The following is a 20,543-nucleotide window of genomic DNA, read 5'->3' as shown; positions in this document are numbered from 1 at the left end:
CAGTGAGTAATGAACAATTTCTATACTTTTCTCTGGAGAAAAGATAAAAAGACATAGCCCTTACCCGTTAGGTGGTTTAGAATTTACACTGTCCTTGCACTTCTTATCTGTGCTAATTAAATCATAAAGGGACCAAATGCAGGCGGGAGGGAGGAAGGGGAGAGGATAGAAATCCCACAAACTTATTACTATTACCATGAATATTAATGTCAGCAGAAATGTTTTAGACAAATCAAACAGATAAAATCAGTGGTCTTACACTGACAAAGTAGAAACTTCCTTTGAATGCTCCACAAGGTGATAAACAAGGTCATTCAGTAAGACTCTACCCTGAGTAGCATTGGTGTCAGCCATATTTGTTTTGCTCTATTGCACCTCCACCTTTTTTGTCAACGTGTTTCTCTATCCTGTACTCCACAGCCTAGTGCCTTGGATGTCCGTCAGGTTTCCTTGACTCCCCTGTCCAGTGTCCTTCCAGGAAAGCCCCCTCAGCCAATATCCATAAGACTAGACTGTCCTGATTTCACACACACACACACACACACACACACACACGCACCAAAAACTCTTTCCTGGGGTCCTGTTGTTTCCCAAGATGACGATTAGCTAATTAGACAAATGAATCTATCTGTGGCTGGTACATTTATGGCTTCTCTTGAGTTAATGTGTCATGCCTTGTGTCAGCCAGTGTTTTAAGTTTATTGCAACTGAGGATGACTCTGTCTGATTTAAGGAGAGTGGGGATTTAGTAAAAGGGTATAGGGGAGATCTCAGTTCTCTGGGAAGGCTGAGGAACAGACTTGGTAAACGAGCAGGAATGGGGGATGCTACGCAGCCGCTGGGACCACAGCCCAGATCACGTCATAAACAATCATTGTGAGAATGTGCCTGTAGCCAACCCTTACTACTGGACACCACAGTTTGCACCGTGGCCACTGACAGCTCTGGACAGCACCACTGACACAGGATCACTGCCATGGCTGCCACCCACTGCCAAAATACATGCTTTCCCAAACTGCTGTCTTGTGTCACTAGCTCCCGATGTGCAATCTGGAGCAAGTGGGCCTGGTCAGTTGACCTTAGTTCACATGCCCTTACCCTGAATACAGAGGGGCTGGGATAGCAAATGCTGTACCTTCTGGTAAGGCTTCTATAGCAGAAAATGGGCCCTGCTTCCTAGGAATACTCATAAGGGGTGGAGTTCTTAAAACAGGAAGGGAAGTTTGATGTTGAGAAGACAAAAGAAAGACAAGTGTGCACCACACTCTTTTAGGCAGCGTGTACATTTCAGCAGAGGACTTCTTGAAGCACATTTCTAGTATAAAGGAATGACTCCGATGAAAGAAACTTCAGACAGACCCTCAGGACAGCAAGGGAGATAGTTGGGGTCAGGTAGGCCTTTTTGGTTTTTGTTTTTAAGATTTGTATTAAAAGAGAGCTAACATTCAACATTATATTAGTTTCAGGTGTACATCATAGTTATTCAACAGTACCCACCTGGCACTATACATAATTATTACCATGTTATTGATTACATTCCCTGTGCTAAAGAAGTGATCTAGTCCAGCAACCATCTGACACCGTACCACTATCACAGTATTATTGGCTATATTCACTATGCTTTGTATTATACCCCCAAGACTTATTTGTTTTATACCTGGAACTTTGAACCTCTTATTCCTTTTTATCTTTTCCCGCTGTTTTTAATTTTTCAATTACAGCTGACATTCAATATTATTTTATATTAATTTCACGTATACAGCATAGTGGTTAATCATTTATATAATGTAAGAAGTGATCCTCCTGACTAGTTCCCACCTGGCACTATACATAGTTATTACCATATCATTGACTGTATTCCCTATGCTTTACTTTATATCCCCGTGACTATTTTATAACAACCAGTGTATATTTCTTAATCCCTTCACCTTTTCACCCTGCCCCCAAACACCCTCCCACCTACCACCCTGATAGATCTATTATCTATATGACATGATACAGAGCTTTACAATATTATTGACTATATTTCTTATGCTATACCCTGCATCCCCATGACTACTGTTAACAACCAATTTGTACTTCTTAATCCCTTCCCTTTTGCACCCACTGCCAACCCCCCACCCATCTGGCAACTATCAAAATGTTCTCTGTGTCTATGAGTTTGTTTCTGTTTTGTTTGTTTATTTTGTTCTTTAGATTTCACTTATAAGTGAAATCATATGACATTTGTCTTTCACTGTCCAACTTACTACACTCAACACAATACTCTCTAGGTCCATCCATGTTGTCACAGATGGCAAGATTTCATTATTTTTTAGGCTGAGTAATGTTCCACTGTATATATGTACCACCTCTTCTTTATCCATTCATCCATTTGGGGACACGCAGGTTGTCTTCATATTTTCACTATTGTAAATAATGCTGCAATGAAAATATGGATGTAGAACATCCCCTTGAAGTAGTATGAAGTAGTATTTTGGGTTTCTTCAGATAAATACCCAGAAGTGGGAACACTAGGTCCTTCTTTGCCTCTTTTATAGTCTTTGTTTTAAAGTCTATTTTGGGGCCGGCCCGGTGGCTCAGGCGGTTAGAGCTCCATGCTCCTAACTCCGAAGGCTGCTGGTTCGATTCCCACATGGGCCAGTGGGCTCTCAACCACAAGGTTGCCAGTTCAACTCCTCGAGTCCTGCAAGGGATGGTGGGCTCTGCCCCCTGCAACTAAGATTGAACACAGCACCTTGAGCTGAGCTGCCTCCCGGATGGCTCAGTTGGTTGGAGCACGGGCTCTCAACCACAAGGTTGCCAGTTCAATTCCTTGAGTCCCACAAGGGATGGCTCAGTTGGTTGGAGTGTGTCCTCTCAACCACAAAGTTGCAGGTTCAACTCCCGCAAGGGCTGGTGGACTGTGCCACCTGCAACTAGCAATGGCAACTGGACCTGGAGCTGAGCTGTGCCCTCCACAACTAAGATTGAAAGGACAACAACTTGACTTGGAAAAAAAGGCCTGGAAGTATACACTGTTCCCCAATAAAAGTCCTGTTCCCCTTCCCCAATAAAAAAAAAAGAAAGAAAAAGAAAAAGTCTAAATCTATTTTGTCTGGTATAAGTATTGCTACCCCAGCTGTTTTGTTTGTTTGTTTCCATTTTCATGAAATATCTTTTTTCATCCCTTTACTTTCAGTCTGTGTGTGTCTTTCAATCTGAAGTGAGTCTGTTGTAGGCAGCATATGTAAGAGTCATGTTTTTTCATATTCAACCCACCTATCTTTTGATTGGAATACTTAATCCATTTACATTGAAAGTAATTGTTGACAGGTATTGCCATTTATTATTCATATATATATATATATATATATATATATATATATATGTATGTATATGTATGTGTGTTTGTGTGTGTGTGTGTGTGTGTGTGTGTGTGTGTGTGTGTATATATATATATATATATATATATATATATATATATATATATGTCTTAATGAAGTCCCTCTAAGATTCCTTGTAAAACTAGTTGGGTGGTGATAAACTCCTTTTGGTTTTTCTTGTCTGGGAAGCTCATTATCTGTCCTTCGATTCTAAATGATAGGTTGTAGGTCCTTTGTTATAGATCCTTGACTTTCATCACTTTGAAAATTTCCTGCCAATCCCTTCTGGTTTCTGTTGAGAAATCAGCTGACAGTCTTAAGGGAGCTCCCTTGTAGGTAACTGCTTTTTTCTTACTGCTTTTAAGATTCTTTCCTTGTCTTTAACCTTTGGCATTTTAATTATGATGTGTTTTGATGTTGGCCTCTTTGGGTTCATCTTGTTTGGGACTCTCTGCACATCCTGGGTTTGTATATCTATTTACTTCACCAGGTTAGGGAAGTTTTCCAACATTATTTCTTCATATAGGTTTTCAATTCCTTGTGCTCTCTCTCTCCTCCTCCTGGTACTCCTATAATGCAACTGTTGGTGTGCTTGATATTGTCCCAGAGGTCCCTTAAACTCTCCTCAGTATTTTTGGTTCTGTTTGTTTGTTTGTTTTTTGCTTTTCTGCTTGGGTGTTTTCTGCTATCTTATCTTCTAACTTGCAATTCGATCCTCTGCTTCATCTAATCCACTGTTGATTCCATGTAATGTATTCTTCATTTCTGTTATTGCATTCTTTATTTCTGAGTGGTTACTTTTTATGTTTTCTATCTCCATTTTTATGTTTCCTATCTCTTTGTTGAAGTTCTCCCTGAGATCATTGAGCATCCTTATAACCAGTGTTTGGAACTCTGCGTCTGGTAGATTGCTTGTCTCCATTTTGTTTGGTTCTTTTTCTAGAGCTTTCTTCTGTTCTTTTATCTGGGACATGTTTCTTTGTCTCCCCATTTTGGCTGCCTCCTTGTGTTTGCTTCTGTGTATTAAGTAGGGTTGCTATGTCTCCTGGTCTTAGTAGAGTAGCCTTATGTAGCAGGTGTGCTATGGGGTCACCTGAGCTGTGCACTCTAGGTGTGTCCTTTGTACGTGTTGTGTGCCCTACTCTTGTAGTTGAGCGTTGGTTGCTGTTTGCAAGTCAATTGGAGGGATTGACCCTTGGGCTCATTTGTTGTGAGGACTGGTTGTGACTGCAGTGGAGGAGTTGTGCAGGGGCTGACCCTACAGAGGAAGATCTGCCTCAGCAGGGCTCTTGTGCCTTTAGGGTGTGTCATCTTGGAGGTGGCTGGATAATGTTCCTGCTCATTTCGAAGCTGGCCACTGGGCACACCAGCCCCAGGTCCACCTGGGAGAGGACATGCTACAGGTCAGGTTCAGCCACAGTTCATGCCCCACTGAGGGCCACCCAGCAAGAGCCACAAAGCAATCCACAGGCGGACACTTCTCCTGACATACTTGGAAATGCATCGAGAGGCCAAGCCGTGAACCAAAGCCAGCTATCGGTCATGCTGGGCTTAGGACTGCTCAGCCAGAGGTATGGGACACACTCAAGCCATATGCTGCTTGTCTGTGTTCCTCAAACCTTTGAGAGACCTTAAGAAAGTCTGTAGAATGAGCCGAGGCAGGCGGTTTGTATGAAAAAGCCATTGGAAGTGGCTTGGGTGTGCCTGAAAAGTGGGCAGGGCGGGGTGAACAATGGAGTTAGCCAGCTTGATGGAGACTCAGATATGGCAGCCTCCTGTGTCTGCATGCCAGGAAGGGAGAGGGCTCAACAAAGAAACAATGGCTGCTGCCAGCTCCTCTGTCCAGGAGAAAGCTGCCCCTTCAGCCCCAGTCCTAAAGCCTGACAATTTAGTCTCCCCCCACCCCATATGTCCCTGTCACCTCTCCAGCTGCTGCCCCAGTGCTGGAGCTCAGAGTCAGTGATTCCATCAGTGAGTAAGTCCAGCGTGATCATTTTAAGAGGAGCGGCTGGGACTGCAGCCGCCCTCTGTTTCACTCAGCTACCAGTCTCTGCTGGTTTTCACCACCAGAAATTATGGGGCCTTTTCTCCCTGACACTGGAACCCTGGACTGAGGAGGGGCTAGCACCCCTCAGTCCTCCAGGGGAGGACCTCCACAGCTGAGATAGCCATCCAATTTTTAATGGTCACATGCAGGTGTGGAACCAGCCTGTTCTGCATCTCTGCCCCTTCTACCAGTCTCGGGATGGCTTCTTCTGTATCTCCGTAGTCACAGGGCTTTGGTTCAGCAAGATTTCAGGTGATTCTCAATGATGCTTTTTTGGTAGTTCAGTTGTAATTTTGATGTGGTCATGAGACAAGGCAAGCATAGCATTTACCTACTCTGCCATCTTGACCTGAACTCCCAGACAAGACTTTTGAAGTCCCCCGTGTAGCTCACCAGCCATTCTACCTATTCTCAGAGCCTAGCCTTGCAGAATGGCAGATTAAGAAAATATTAGGCCAGAGCCTTCCCTTGCCTGTGGCAGTGACTTCAGAAAGCTGTGGGCTTTTCTTAGTTCGTTAGTCCATTGCTACGGTCTGAAGCCTGTTTCATAGGTTTCTTTCAATATGGTGAAAAGGATGGGAGGAGCAGGTGGATTTCTGCTTCCAGTCCCGAACTGTGATTTCTCTAGCAAATTCTGCATCTTTGTCCTGCTTTGCCCATCCTTACTCCACTTGCAGGAGAAGAGTACATTCTAATGACCACTCTGAGAGTGCTCAAGGAGGGAGGACCCACAAAGCCTATTCCTAGAGTTCCCTGGTGTGACTAGAATGGTGTCTGCCTAAGGCCTGCTATACACATAAATTGAGTACCAAGCAGTTCTTCCTCAGTGGGTGGGAAGTGGAGCCAACCCCAGTCGGCACATACCAGAATATTCAGACAGCAGAATATTCAGAATCAAAGATAAATAATGTCAGAGATTGGACTGTTAACATGAGCAACAATAATTCAGATTTTGAAAATCCAGTCATGAAACAGAAGCTTAAGGTTTTTCTAGTGGCACAAAGTAAGTTATTAGGGCTCAACTGAGCTTTTTTTAAGCAACCCAGTTGCAAGAAATTGGATAAGCTATAATCCTTGGTTCATAACACTGGTCATCTTTGGTCATCATCGATCCATGCATGGCCCACTTTTATTCATTGAATGTGCCAGGTATCTTCCATTTGCCCCTCCAGGTCCACTATCCACCTTCTTCTGTCCTGCCCCAGGAGACTGACTTCAATGGATTCCCTTGCCCTCTTGGTGTCTAGTTGTATTTGGCTAAGAAGAACCCTCGGCAGAACAGAGAGAAGGAGGAAGTGAGATTACGGTGGTTATTTTCCTGGCTCTGTCCTATGGATTTGTCTCAGACTGGCTGCACTTATAACAAAGGTCACAATCCTCTGAAGGTCACCCTTTCTACATAAAACCCCTGTGCCTTGGGGTTTAGGAACTACTCACTCCACAAGTCCCTCCCCTCTGGGCCTAGGGACAAGTAACATCTCTAGCATTACCAGCCCTGTGTAATTGCTTTATCCTTTGTGTTATGTCTTTCGCTTAATAAAGGACTGCTTTGCAAGCAGTCCCTTAATAAATCCTCCTCAATCTGAGACCCCAAGTGATACTGTTGGCTATTTATTTAGTAATACTGAGCCAGAGAAATGCCAGTACTTGTGTCAGTCACAGAAGGCTAGGACTGCAACCAGAGGTATAAAGCCAAATCCCCCAGAGTTGACTGTCTCTCTGATTCATTATGGGAAGACATGAGGAAGAAGATGGACATGAGTAAGCTGGCACACGTCATCATATTACAAATATAGTCAGATGTAATGTAAATTGGAGAGGGAGAAGTTTCCAGCCTGGGAGACATGCGTTAAAAGAGTGTAGGTGTTATGATGACATCAAGCCAAAGAAAACAAACAGTGAGGCCAGGAAAAAAAGTATTATAAAGAAAAGGGAAAGAAAAATTCTCTTCACTAACTCGTCATCTTCTACTCCATCCTCACCAACAATTACCAAGCATTTGACCCCATGTTCCCACTGCTGGATATTTATCTCAGACACTGAAAACACTAATTCAAAAAGATGTAAGTACCCCTATGTTCATGGCAGCATTATTTACAGTAGCCAAGATATGGAAGCAACCTCGGTGTCCATCAATAGATTAATGGATAAAGATGAGGTTGTACATATATACAATGGAATAACACTCAGCCATAAAAACAGCAAAATGTTGCCACTTGCTACAACATGGATGGATGTAGAGTGTACTACGCTAAGTGAAATAAGTCAGACAGAGAAAGACAAACATGGAATGATTTCACTTATATATGGAATCTAAGAAAACAAAATAAATGAACAAAACAAAACAGAAACGAACTCAGATACAGAGAACAAACAGATGGCTGTCAGATGGGAGAGGGCTGGGAGAATGGGCAAAAAAGTGAGAGGGTTAAGTACAAACTGCCAGTTATAAAATTGGTCACAGGGATCGAATACACAGCATAGGGAATATAGTCAATAAGAATATTGTAATAACTATGTACGGTGCCAGATGGGTGTTAAACTCACTGTGGTTATCACTTCATAAGGTATACAAATGTCTAATCACTATGGTGTACACTGAAACTAATAGAATATTGTATGTCAACTATAATTTTAAAGATTTTTTTAAATTAAAAAACAATTACTAAGTACCTATTTTGTGCTAAGTGTTTTATATGGATAATTTCACTTAGTTCAAGTAAACCCTAGGCTGAGAGCAGTTCAGATATGCCCAAGGTCATAGAACTGTGGTAAAGACTTTAGCATTAAGCTAAAGAAAAAGGCAGCTGCAGCAATTTGATCATTTTTATCAAGTCTATCAAACTGTCACCCTATAGGTGGCTAGTGGTTGCTGACAGCACACATTTGCTGACTAAACAGCAAACATGGAGAGGTTCATATGGGGCATAGTTGAGGAAGTCCAGAGTACAGCAAGTCCTCGAATAATATCATTTTGCTATAACATTGATGAAATACCATAGGAACTTAAGTCTCGTTAATATCAATTAGCCTGTGGTAAAATTGGTCTCATTATATGTCGTTTCGCTGCAATTCCAAGAACCTATAGATAACGTTAAGTAAGGACTTACTGTAGTTGAAGGTCACCCATCTTTCTGAGGCTGTTCAGAAGGCAGCCGCATGGTTTGGTAATAGTTTGGAGGTACTTTAAAACAGAAGAATCTCACTCAATACTTTCCTCCTTCAGCCATGCAGCATCTTCCCATTCAAAATCAAGACAAAAGGCTGATTGATGCAAGAGGACTCTGGTTTTCACCAGGATTTTAAAGGTTCATTGTGGGTGAATGGACTGATCAGGGAAACCATCTTACCCAGGAAGGACACTGTTTAGGGAATAAACATCTGATTCAAGTTTTTCAAATGCAGAACCCAACTTTTATAAATGCAATACCTCTGAGAAGAAAGATTAGGTTAACCATCAACAGAAATAGTACTCACTCAGAGACTTATGAGTTGTTAAAACACTGACCCAATCACTCCAGGACCTCTGGGAGCTCAGGCAGTTCTTGGTCTTAGCATTACCATGAAGGGTAGATGAGGGCCAGCTAAACCTCAGGAAATACTTTAGGAGGAGGATTGTAAAATATAGACCCTCTTTGGCATCCCAGATGGAGTTTCTTTCAAAGTTCTCAGGGCTCTTTCAAAACTGGCTTTAGTGACTGCTCCCAAGAGCTGCTTGTGTCTTTCACTCATGTTGTTCACATGGCTTTTGTTTTAATTGTCCCATCTTCATGTTAGTGCAATGACTGTCCTCAGAAGCTTTTTGGCTGTTCTTGATCTTGTGGTCATTCCTCAGGCACTCAGTCCTGTACTCCCACCAACTCCAGATCTTTTAATACGAAAAATTTGGAAAACTAGATTCTAAACTTCTGTTATTTGTAAAACTCTTATCCCGTGTGGGATAAACGTGTGGGACACACGTTTGTAACCCAAAATCCCTCCCTTTGCTTATTTCAAGTGTGATTAGCTTATAAAGGACAACACAACAAACCATTTTCATTTTCATATAAGAACATGCATAGCAATACAGATATCAACTAAGTCTGTGTCACAATGATTTATCCTGAGTAACGTTAGACAACAGTATCTCACATATTGCTGAGACCAAGAAGTTTCTTGCAGAATCTCGTTCCTTTTTTTTTTTTTTTTTTTTAAATGGAGGGCGCAGCTCAAAGTGGCCCATGCCAGGATAGAACTGGCAACCTTGGTGTTAGTTGCAACGCGCTCTAACCAACTGAGCTGACCGGCCACCACAGAATCTTGACATCTTAGGAGAGGTAGAATTAGCAGGTTGCAGTTTGAAAACAGTCTTTCCCACAGATCTCCAAAACACGTTATCTAAGAGAAGGGCATGGGCCAGGCACATGGCAAAACCAAATTTTAATGAAGATAAAATTGGCTTGCACGTTGGTGTGGTGGGAATTGTGCAACCCCAGTTGGGTCTCCAAGGCTCTGAAGGGGAAGTGGGCCCAGCATGGGGAGGGCAGGGAGAGTGAGGAGGAGGGTCATGCTTTCTGGAGGGTGGGTGTGTTTCTTTCTTTTCCGGCTACTGTTATCAATGTGGTGAGCACATCCCTTCAGCTGAATGCCCTGGAGAGGAAGCCCAGAGCTTCCTGTTGTCTTAGTAATGCTGCAAAATGCAAGTTAGAAATAAAGAAAAAATAGGAAAAGGGGAAAAAATGTGAAGCTTCTCTGTCCAGATCAGGGAAACCAGGCTCCAGAATGAAACCCAGCTCACTTTTTCCTGGAGATCTAGAAGGAAAGGCACATCTCAGATGTCAGCTGCTTCTCAAATCAATCAGGATCCAGAAAATAATCTCAAAAAAGGACATTCTTGAGAAACAGCAGAATAGACAACAAAGTTGAAGATCTTAAAAGGAAAAATGAGGAACTATGTATAGGGACGTACTGCTAAAAAATATATACCTATTCTCTGCTTAATGCCCTTAAATCCTTCTGTTTGTGAAGTGCTACCCCAAAGTTTTGTCCTGTGGGAAAGAATCATTTAAATATCAGATTCTGTTTTGTTTTGTTGCTATGAGCATCTTACCTATCTGTGAGCTACTTCATGAGATTTAACTGAAATAACATCCTAGCCCCTAGGGTGGAGAGCACAGGTGGTGCCAACAGGTCACTATATATATATATATATATATATATATATATATATATATATATATATATATACACACACACACACACACACACACACACACATACAGAGGGTGCCAAAAAGATGTATACACATTTTAAGAAAGGAAAAAAACTATTAAAATTGTAATACTCAATATACACCAATAACAAAAGATAAATACAAGTTACGTTTGACTTCTACAATTACAAGAGGTGCTCAAAGTGGTTACCATCAGCATGATTTTAATACATTTTTTTTCCTTTCTTAAAATGTGTATACATTTCTTTGTCTCTCTCTCTCTCTCACTCTGTGTGTGTGTGTGTGTGTGTGTGTGTGTGTGTGTGTGTGTGTGTTTATTTATTTATATCACCACATAAGCTACCACTTAGCAAAATAGCCTAAACTTGCCTTGCTTTTCAGTGGCCAACTTTTTTCTTCTGTTCTTTAAAAGGCCAGTTTTATCCCCATTAAAATCTGGTTTGGCCATGTAACTTCCCCATGCCCTCCTTTTAAATAATATTTCTTGGAGATCTGAGGGAAAGACTGTTTTCAAACTGCCATCTGCTGAATGCCACCTCTCCTAAGATTTTGAAATTCTGCAACAAACTTCTTCTCTTAAACTTGTCAAGCCAACCCTGACTTTCTTGAACTAGATTTCTTTAACAATATTATCTTCCTCTGTTGCCTGTGTTTCACATGGTAGAACATCCTTCCTCTGAAAGAGAGATAACAGCAAAAATTCCACTTTGATCATAATGGTAGATTAGGAAAGGAAACGCCCTCCAATTTTCTAACTTTTTGAAACTGTTAAGCTTTCCCCTTGAAATACAAGTAAGTTTTGCATCCCCAACTCCATTTCCTGCAGTTGTCCTAACAGGCAAATGTTGACTGCCTGATTGGCGGAGATGAAGGCAAAGGCACAGACATCTTTCTCGCTACAACCACTTTGTTCTGTTTTTGTTTCATTCATCTTTGTTTCTAAAGAAAATATTTTCCTATTTTACTCTTCTTTATCAGAAATTCCAATGGTACTTAAATTATTTTCTGGACTGATGTTTTATGAACAACTGTCAAATATTCTGCAATATCGTATCCCAGAGAAAAGACCTTACATATATGTCAAGTAACAATCTAAAGTGCAGAAGGCCTGTAGAGAGAGGTGCTTGGCTTTGTCAGCTGGCTCTCCTTGGGAGTGGGAAGCATTGTGACATAGATTGAATTATATTTTCTTTTCCTTTTCACTGTTGAAAGAAAAGCAAGACTGTCATTAATTGCAACAATGACTACAATTCTACCAAAGCATTAATCAGAACAAATACAATGCAAAGTGTTCATTAAGAAAGGGAAGACCATATAAATATACCCTGGGAATTGAAAGCTTAAATGATCATGATGTAAAAGAGATTTAATATTATGTGAATTGGATAGAAATGAAAATACAATGCAGCATATGAGCAATGACAAATTGTTGAGTAAAATCAATCCATTTAATAGATCTAGCGAATGCATCTGCTTAATGGCTCTAGAGAAAGTAATTGCCCAAGATAAAGCAAAGAGAAACTGTCCTTTACCTAAGTTCCAGTTTCACATAAACTTTAATGCCATTTGGTTGGACATGATATGTGTGAGGATAGACAAACGAAGAAGTCACACATGAAAAAAAAAAGGCCCCAAAATGGAAAAAGAATGAGATATCGCCATTTTGTAAATATTAAAGGAATAAAAGCTTAATAGAACAGGAGAAATTTAAAATGTACAAAAGTATGGACTGGGTCAATGGAGGTATCATCAGTAGTGCAAATTAACTACCAAAAAAAAAATTCGAGAGGGGAAGAAAGTAAAATATTTGAATTTGTAAAGACAGTTGCATTTCATAACCAAAGAACCGTTTGCATAAAGAATGTGTTCACTAACAAGAAATTGGTATTTATGAGCTCAGTCCCTGGAATATAATCCTGTGTGTGACAGAAATGAAAGTACAGTCCTTTTTAAATGTGCTTTATTTACCTTTAGCTGCTAGTACTTTTACTGAGGTTTTCAAAATGGGGAGGAGTTCCTGCAACTCTTCAGCTTTCTGTGGTTTTCTGGGTCTCCCACTTCCCATTCCCTCTCCCCCCGGGAGGCAGAACATCTCTGTACTTTTTAAGATTTTTCAGACCAAGGGTGAAATCTTTTAACGATTGGATATTTTTTTCTTTGCGAGCTATTAACTTCAGTACTCTTTTCTTTTTGGCATTTAAGATCTTGTAAATCTGTACCATTTGTTTCTCAGGCTTCAAAGGAAGAACATTGCTAGTACTTCATTAATTATTTGAGAAGTTCAGCCTCTGGTGGTGGGCATTGAATTATTTTGGGTCCTCATTGAATTTATGATCTTTTCCCTTCCTGATGCATTTCATCTTTTTTCTCCCCAGTTTGCACCCACTCATCCCGCTCTTCTTTTCTTTCACTTTTAGATGTTTTTCTTGGATGTATTTTTGTGAGTTCCTAACCAAATTTTCCTTCTTTTGGGGAGCTTACTTTTCTAATGTTGATCTCTTTGTCCCATAAATGTAAGTCTCTGTACCCTTGTAAGATGTTGGACTTACTGCTTATTTTTGGATTTTGTTTGTAGTTATAATTGTAATTAGGGAGCCGTATTCCTGTTGCATGTTATCCAAGATGCTGACAGCCATGGCTTGTTTGTTAAGCGTTAACTGATGCCTGAACTTTCATGTCTGTGAGTTTTGTTCATTTTCAGAGGACCATTTAAGTTTGAGTTGTCAGCTGAAAACTACTAGGTTTTCATATCACTGGATTTCGGTATTAAATTTTAGCTCCTGCTTAATTTCTGGTGGTGAGTGACAGTGCTCATTACCTCCTGTGAGATAGCCTCTTTTGGGGGCTTGTAGCAAATGAGGGAGGGTTGCTGATTAAATGGTCCTGCTCTTTTGAGGCCTCAATGACTAACAATTTCTGTCTTTCATGAGACATATTTTTCCCAATTCCAAGCTGCTCTTTTCTAGGTACATGATTTTTTTGACCAACAATTTAATAAGTTTTTCCACTGTCAGCTCCTGAGCTTTGATAGGTAGGAAGGTAGGAAAGTCTTAGGTCTGGCTGTCAAATCTACTCAGAGGTAGAGGAACAGCACTAGAGTAACAGAAAGAGCCTTAGACTGGGAGTTATAGCGGAGTTTATAGTCCCAGCTTGGCTTCTAACTTGATGTGTGCCCTTAAGTCAGGCATTTCCTTCCTGGACTATACCTTCCCCACCTACAAAAATGAGGAGGTTGAATTAGATAATCTCTTCAGTGCCTTGCAAATCTCACATTTCATGATTCGAAGGAGCTTTCTGTTCAATGATCTGAATGAAGTAGGCAAATATTGTAAATATTTATAAATAAGATATTAATTAAACATAAAATTAGAAAGAGCGGGAGTTCAGCTTAGTTAAGAAATGGAGCAATGCGGAGGTGCCTGATTTGCTGACAGCCCAAAGATGATGGTGAAGCAGTCGTACCTTTTGTTACCCACTCTTATCTGATTGTGTATATAACTGTGAGCTTCCAGATTTGTGAGAACACATATATTTGTTTTTTGTTTGTTGTCTGTGAAGGTTTTAGTCAATTCATATCCATTGTTGGCCCAGTAACACTCCGAGACCAGTGTCTCAGCTTTAGGCTTCTCATCAGTATCCCAGAATCCACGTAAGGGATACTGACCAGCAGCCTCCCTATTAATGCCCCTAAAATGGGCTGGAATTCCCCTCTGTCACAAACCAACTGACAGCAACTGACGAGGACAAGGCAAGAGAAAAATTAGAAGTTACCGAGCATGACAAGGGGTTGTCTACTGGAGAACTGCCCACGGGTTTCTTGGTATCAGTCAACTGGAGCTTTAAAAAAAAATCACACACACACAAAAAAACCCCAGCTTCATCACCCCACCCTCACATCCTCAAATCAATGTCCTAATCAGGGAATTACAGCTCAGTGTCTTCCCTATGATTACAACATCATAGACCTTTGAGATCTGTTAACTTTTAAGAATATTCATTCATTTGCTTGGGGCTTACTTCAAGTCCAAATGCACAGAAATGTCTTACTCCTTGTTCCATGCCCTCAGTGTTCTACAATGAGGGAATGTGCACAAATCCTTGAGACAGTCATTCATGCAGCAAACATTTATTTTGCCCCTGCTACGTGCCCAATACTACTCAGTTCTGGGGAGACATACAAATATATTTTTTCTGCTTATTGGTTGTCACTTACAAATTATTTTTCTTCACTTCTATCTCATAGACTCTCTACTGTTCTTGACTCTCCTCACTTTCCTTGGGAACTGAGTATTGAACTACTCTGGTTAGTACAGCAGTTCCATTCCTAGGATACATCCAATGAAGTCACCAAAAGACATGTGCAAGAACATTTCTAGCAGTTTTCGTCATAATAGCCAAACCCTGGCAACAACCTAAAAGTCCATCCAGAGAGGGCTGGATAACCAAATTGTGATATATTCATATGATGGGATACCACACAGCAATATAAAAGAGGGAATTACTATTATGTGCCACGGTGGATGAATCTCACTGTCGCTATGTTGCACAAAGAAATCGAATGCCAAAGAGTACATACTCTTTGAGCCAAGTATGTTCAAAAAAAGATGGAAACAATCTATGCTGGTAGAAGTCAGAGTAGTTATAACCTTTGGAGGGTTGGGTATTGACAAGGAAGGAGCATAGGAGCCTTCTGGGGGGCTGGCGATGTGCTACACCCCCATCCTAGTGGTACATATTCCGTGGGTGTATACATATATAAATATTCATTGAAATGTACGTTTAAATGGATGAACTTTGCTACACTTCTATAAAATAAAAAGAACTACGAAACAATAATGGTAACCACTCTAAGCAATGACAACAATGTGGACAACAGATGATGAGAGTCTGAACCAAAGCAGAGAATATGGAGATGGATGTGGTATGGCCGGGGTGCGAGGTGTGTTGTAGTTTCTGAGCTGACTTTCAAGGTTTAGTGGAATCAACAGACATCTCCTTAGAAAGAAAAGTGTAAAAAATAGGCACCCCATAATGACTAAGTACATTTACTTTCTTTTCAATTTTATCTCGTATTTTAAGGGAGACTGTTGCTTTAAACATTTGTTGTATATATATATATTTTTTTCCTAATAAGGAATTGCTAAAGTGTTACAACCTAGCTTAGGAAAACTTGCCAAGGGGCTTATTAGTTAGGTACTCCCAGAAAGAGGTGGGGTGGGGGGGAATGAGCTGCTGGAAAGGAGCCTCTGAATAACAGAAAGGAGGGAAGATGTTTTCTTTAGTCAGTGGTTAAGTTAGGGATGTAGGTGACTGTTTATTTCATCCCTGATCCCCTCTACCCCGCCTTTCCCTGCCCCATGCTTTTCTCTCATGGAAGAAGGAAAGAGATGCAGATATAATTGCTGAAGGGATTTTTCTCCAAAGCAGTGTGTAAACAAAATATTGTGAACCAACCTAAGGCAATTGAGCTGTTTATAACTTACGTCTATTTGGTAGATAACAGATGGGGTCAATGGCAAGGTTGCTCTTCAATATTTCCAGAGAATCTGCACATCTTGAGACACTACCGATTTCACCAGTGAAATATCTGTAACATCCATTATGCCAGTTAACAAAGCCTCTGGTGTGAACTGGATAGAGAAATATTGGAAGAATTTGGTGACAGGCTTTGGTCACCACCATAGAGTGTGAATTCCTGCTCAGGACATCAAGCCATACCTAGCTTGTAGATCAAAGTCAATTCATACACTCATTTATATCACTGTGATTCTGCTGAAGCTTTTAAAGTAAATTATAGATAACAGAACAGAAGCCGTCACAGAAATGATTTCTTAACCAAGGGACATAAAAGTCAAGGTTAGCGGAAGAGGAAGGGAACAAGGCTCTCTCACTGACATTGGGCATAGGGATGAAAGACGGATTATGAATGACAAAAATTAGGCATCAGTAACAGAAAACAGGAAAAAAGAAGCAGTTACAGTAATGTTGTTTGAAGTTTTCTTAATTTATTGCCTTTAATAAAAGGGGGTTGTAAACATTGAAAAAAACGTGGAAATCAGTCACAAACTCAGATGAGCTCTAAAAGGGCCTATAGGATGGATTACTGAAACCAGTGTTCACATCCTACCACAGCCACTCCCATGATGCTAAGCACTCTACTAGTTACTTCATTCTGCCTTAGTTTCTTTTTTTTGATGCTCACCCTTTATCTTTTATTTTTACTTATTTATTTTATTTTAATTTTTTTATTATTCGTTTCAGGTGTACAAAACAATGTAATAGTTAGACATTTCACCCCTCACAAAGTGATAACCCCTCTTCCCCAATCTACTACCCCTCTGACATCACATACAGCTGTTGTATTTCCACTGTCTCTATTCCTTATGCTGTACTCCACATTCTGCGACTATATATATATATATATATATGTGTGTGTGTGTGTGTATATATACACACATATATACATATATACATATATATACATACATAGTACATACATATACACGTATATACATATATATGTGTATACACATATATACACATACATATATATGTATAGTACATGTACATATATAGTACATATATATACATATATACATATATATGTGTGTGTATATATATATATATATATATATATATATATATATACACATTAAATTATAGTTGACATTCATCATTATTCGGCTTCAGCTTCAAGTGTACACAGGAGGATCAGGCACCTACTCCACCCATGAAGTGGTCTCCCTAACAAGACAAGCATCCATTGGATACCCTACAAACTCTTTACAACATTATTGACTACATTTAATCTGTATAATAGGAACAGAAATTGCTACAGGAGGAAATTCTTGGAAAGGAAACCCAGGGGAGGTTCAAACACTAGACATTGGCACACTCCTGCCCCCTAGGGGCGATCTTTAGATTATGCGGGCAGTGGTAAGGGCAAAAATAAAATGTGAAAATTGTAAAACAAAAATCATGAGATGCCTTCTTTGTAATGCACACTAGCCTTTTCATTGTTAATTTCCTTGCTTCCTCGGTGCTTTTCCCCTCCTACTCCTATTAGCAGTCCAAACGCACACTGCAGGAAATTTCAGGAGTCACCTATTACCCCAGAGGAATTACAGTATGTTCCTTTTCATCTGCATTAATATTTTTCTAGATCACATGGATGTGTGGAGCATAGCCATGTCTTTGTGTCATTAGCATGGCTCTTTTTGATGTGATGACAGTCAAACAAAGCAGTGAGAGATATACAAAATCTAGCTGGAGGTCATTTAATATTTAAAGTGGCTTGGCACTAGCAGGTAGAGAGAATATGAAAAGAATTCAAGATTGAATGAAACAGTAAATAGATTAATTGGATTTAATTAAGGAGGGAAGCAATAGAGTTATGGAACTTCACCCATCCTAATTAGGTGATAAAGTGGAAAGAAGTTCAAAGAATTATAAGGGCCTTTAATTGGACTCAAGGGAATAGGATTATGAATCCAACCCCATTGGTAGGGCAAATTTCTTTTTAAAAAATATCATGTATTTTTCCTGCTTTTCATGAAAGAGGGAAGCAAAGAGAGAAGGGAAAGGAAGGAGGAAGATCCTAAAAATGGGGGTGGTGTGGGAACAAAGTCCTGGTATATAGATGCCAAAATCTATTCTTGCCCCGTATCTTGGCTGACTTGGAGCCAGACGTAGGGCCTTCCCCAACCTGTGAACTTGGCACCTCATGTTGCCTCTTGGTTGACCAGGGATTGTGCTCTGTAATCCCGCCTGGACATCCCTCAGTGGGTCGTGGCCAGGGGCCCATCACTACCCTTAACATCTGTATTTTACATCTACTCCACTTTCTTCCACTGATACCGACTCAGGCCTCGCTCTGGATAAGGCTGTGGTGTGGCTGAGGTATCTGGGTGTGATTTGAAGGTTCTGAAAGGAGAATTAGGAGTTTTGGCTTCCAGCTCCAATTTGGTAATTTACTATGCACAATCTCTTGGAGCCTTGGTTTCATTATCTGTAAAATGGGTACATTTGTCTTCCCTAGCTCATAGGAAGGCTCAAATGTGTAAAACACATGGATAAGTGCTTACAAAAGGTAAGGCTTGTATTACTGTAAAGCAGTGTCATTAATAGCCAGTATACAATAATCTGCTGCCTCCAGCCTTCCCCATATGAACTCTATGCCATGGTACTCTCAGGCTCTCTCCTTCCTGTGTTTTCCCTCCCCTATCACAACCTGATCTTTGGATATAATTGCTATTTACACCTGTCATGTAGGGTGGCACGCGGGGTCTCTGGTCCCACTCCCCACATAAGAACACAGGATATGGTGAAGCCAAAAGGAACACCCACGGAACCATAAGTGGGGGAGTTATACCACTATAGTCTCGCTGGAGGCTGGGTTGGAGACACAGGAGGCAGGAGCCACACAATCCACTACCTGCCATCCACCTGTCTGCCAACCAACCAATCCCACTTGCTAACTGCATTCCTCCATGCTAACTGCAATCCATGCTTGCTAGTTCAGCCACCATCTTCTTGCTAGCCCCCATTTTTGCTGCTAGCATAGCCACGGCAGTTATATTAGTGGCCAGTGGCTCACTGGTTACAGCTGATGGCCAACTAGCCACAGCTGATGGCCATCCAATCACAGTTGATGGTCATTTACTACCCGAGTGAGCACCTTTCCATGTGAGGCTGAGAGCCTGTAAACTGCACTCCTGGTTCTGTCCCCACAACACCTTAGTAGTATTAAATCAGAGATTTATACAATTAAATCTGAGATAGTTACACCTTGTTCAGCAATATTTGCATACTAAACCTTATCTCTATTTGGGTGGTAAAAACACTTAGCCCTTCAAGAAATGTTAACTGACAGTTTGAGGTAGGGGAGAGAAGCAAGGCTTTTTGCTTGTGCTCTGAAATAACTTTTTTGTACTTTAATTATCCCATCTGAACTGGAATTCAGAGTGAATCTTTGGGTAAGTGTTTTAAAGAGATAGTTTTAGAGACTTGAATTCCATTTTTGTCTATGTATAGTTTGTTTTTTTAATTGGGATCATATTACATTGACAGTTAACAGCCAATGGACCCACATGGACCATTGAGAAACGTAATAGTGAGGGAGTTTAGTGAACAAATTCTGGAATCAGATGACCTCGGCTGAAATCCTAGCTCTTCCATTTATTACCTGTGTATCCTTGGGCAGGCTATTTAACTGCTGTGTGCCTCAGTTTCCTCCCCTGTAAAATAGGGGAAGTCAATAAAACCTAGCTTCATAGGTTTATTGGGAGGATTAATGAGTTAATACGTCTAAAACACTTAGAATAGTATCTGGCATTTAGTGAAGACCAGCTAGTATTTATTACAATTACATGTAAAAAATTCAAACCATTTAGAAACGTATTTTTAAAAATTAAAAAAATCCCACTTAAGCTCCTTCCCTCTCATTTTAAGCTCACTCCCCTCCCCGCAGGCAACTGTGAACAGTTACCTTGTGATCATCCTTCAAGTTTTTACTGTTTTTTAAATCCATGGATTATAATATACTATTTGGCAACTTGTTTTTCTCACTTAACCATGTAACTAGGAGGTATTTCCAGGTCACTGTCCGCCTCCTTTTTCCTATGGGCCTCACAATATGCCTCAGCAAGGACACTCCACGATTTATTTAACTGATGTCTCATTGACGGATATTTGGGTTGTTTCCAATTTTCCACTATTGTGTTCACTTTTTACACATTCTTTTCATTTTGTAATTCAAAACTATCAAGCTGAAGCCCCACAGGGCTTCCTCATTTCACCATCATAGCTCATTTCCTATTGAGCAAAGCTTCTTCCTCAGGGCAGCTCTTGCCACACCCAGCAGGGGTGGGGCTTTTTCCACAGAAAGAAGAAGTGGAATTTTCTGGCCTGGGCCCTGGCA

This window comes from Rhinolophus sinicus, chromosome 17 (genome assembly GCF_057876585.1).
Source record: "Rhinolophus sinicus isolate RSI-liver-muscle chromosome 17, RSI-T2T, whole genome shotgun sequence".
In the NCBI taxonomy this organism is placed as follows: Eukaryota; Metazoa; Chordata; class Mammalia; order Chiroptera; family Rhinolophidae; genus Rhinolophus; species Rhinolophus sinicus.
Note: the sequence above shows the minus strand (reverse complement) of the source record.